The sequence below is a fragment of the Chrysochloris asiatica genome, unplaced genomic scaffold, assembly GCF_000296735.1.
Source record: "Chrysochloris asiatica unplaced genomic scaffold, ChrAsi1.0 scaffold00143, whole genome shotgun sequence".
In the NCBI taxonomy this organism is placed as follows: Eukaryota; Metazoa; Chordata; class Mammalia; order Afrosoricida; family Chrysochloridae; genus Chrysochloris; species Chrysochloris asiatica.
The window spans coordinates 219,347-222,015 of record NW_006408661.1 but is presented as its reverse complement, the minus strand read 5'-3'; positions in this window follow the sequence as shown (position 1 = coordinate 222,015).

Here is a 2,669-nt window from a genome sequence, read left to right as displayed (position 1 = left end):
CTCATCTTTCTCCTATATTCAAGGCTAAATTAATCAACTTTCTCCTATATTCAAGGCTAAATTAATCTACCTGGGTCGCTATGAGTCGGAACCAACTCCACGGCACATAACAACAACAACTTTCATTACTATTTCTTTATTTATAAATACTATTTTCTTGGTTATCCATCTTAGAAACCCTAAGGAGCAGCCCTACCCTGTCCTCCAAGGTTACCATGAATCGGAATTGATTTGATGCCAGCAGACTTTTTTTAGTTATCCAGAGTTGACCCGCGAAATATTCCTTGATTCTTTCTTTCCTGTATTCTTCAGTCATCCCAGTGATTAGCTACCTTTCGTATGCATTTTGAAATGTTTTGGTTGTGTTTTCCACTTTTGAAAGATTTATTCTTACTTTCCAATACTTTGATACAAGTCCTCACTCAATCATTTTAATTATTCCTGACTATTCTCCCTGCTTTCAAACTCTCTGTCCTTTTATACAAAATACTGGCATCTTGTATGTTAATCTTCATAATACAAAGTTTAAATTACTTTTTTTTTTTGTTGCTAAATTCCTATATTCCCTCACTGCTTAAAAATAAAGCTCCCAAAGCATGTCTAGCTACTTAAGAAATGAGAAAAAAACTAAACAACAACAACAGAAAATCAGTTTTTGACACCATACAGGGAGGGTCTACTCTGTTTTACAGGTGGCTGTGAGTTAAAAACAACCCAACAGTAAAGGGTAGAAATGCTGGTAATAGAAGAGCTGAAAATTAATTGAACCCTAAATAATTGAAAAACTAAGCACAAACTCACAAATCTTACATTCAAGGCCTTACGCAATCTGAAACAAACTCCTCTGTGTTGTTAAAGTGCAAGTCATAATGACCTTTCCTTAAACATGATCTTTCATCTTTTCCTTTCTGATTTTGTTCTTTACTATCCCTTGTTGTTGCTTTTAGGTGTCCTCGAGTAGATTCCAATCCGTAGTGACCCTATGTATAAAACAACTAAACTCTGCCTTGTCTTATACCATCCTCACAACTGTTTCTACACATGAGCAACTATGTCAATCCATCTTGTTGGGGGTCTCCTTATTTTTCACTGTCCTTCCACTTTACAAATCATGATGTCTTTCTCTGGGGACTGGTTCCTCTTGATAATATGTATAAAGTATGAGAGACAGAGTCTGGCCATCCCGGCTTCTATGGAGCGTTCTGGTGGTACTTCGTCCAACACAGATTTGTTTCTTCTTTTGCAGTCCATGGTCCCTTTAATATTCTTCTTCAGCACCATAATTCATAAAAATTATTCTAGGATCTTCCTAATTCACTGTCCAACTATCACCTGCCTATGTTATTTTTGCTTAGTGCATTCGAGTCAGTTCTAACTCACAGCAAACATATATAGTGGTTTTGAGGAACGACTGGTAGATTGGAACTGCTGAGCTTATATTTCAAACCAACCTTGTGATCCAGTGCTTATCTTACAGCACCATATGAAGCTATAAAAAACATCATGGCTTAGGTCAGGCAACTATTGTCCTCAAATTTACATCTTTCCTCTTGAACACTTTCGAAAAGACTTTGTGCAGCAGACTTGTCTAATGCAATAGGTTGTGATTGCTGCTTCCATGAGTGTTGCTGGTGGCTCTAAGACAATGAAGTCTTTGACAACTTCAATATTTCCCCCATTTATCATGAGGCTATTAATTACTCCAGTTGTAAGAATTTTTTTTTTCTTTACATTGAGGTGCAACCCATACTGAAGGAAGTGCTCTTTGGTCTTCATCAGTGAATCTTTTAAGTCCTTTTCTCTTTTAGCAAGCAAGGTTGTATCATCTGTTTATTATAGATTGTTAGTGAGTCTTCCTCCATTCCTAATGCCACATCCTTTTTCATATAATCAAGCATCTCAGAATATTTACCAGCATACAGATTGAATAAGTATGGCAAAAGATTACAACCCTGGAGCACACCTTTTCTAATTTAAACTATTCAGTGTCCCCTTGTTCTATTCCAGTGAATGCCTCTTGATGCATGAAAAGGTTACTCATGAGCACAATTAAGTGTTCTGGAATACTCATTCTCTACAATGTTGTCATCATTTCCCATGATCCACATAGTAGAAAGTCTTTGCAAAGTCAATAAAACACAGGTAAAAATCTTTCTGGTATTCTCTGTTTTCAGTCAAGATCTATCTGAGGTCAGCAATGATATCCCTCATATGAATCTGGCTTCAACCTCTGGAAGATACTTGCTAATGTACTGTTTCATTTATTTTAAAATTGTCTTTAGCAAAATGTTACTCACATATGATACTAATGATATTGTTTGATGATTTTTGCAATTCATTGTGCCATATCTCTTAGGAGTTGGCACAATCAGTTTGCAAATTTACTGACATTGATGAATGAGTACTTCCAGTCCACATCATTTTACTGGAAGATTCAATTTTTATTCCATCATAACTCAAAGCTTTTTTCTTTATCAATAATTTCAGTGCACATTAGACTTCTTCCTTCAGTATCATTGGCTCTTGATTATATGCTAGTTCTTGAAATGGTTGAATATCAACCATTTCTATTTGATAGAGTGACTCTGTGTATTCCTTCCATCTTCTTTTGATGTTTTCTGCAGCATTCAATATTTTGCCCAAAGAATCCTGAAGTATTACAAGTCAAG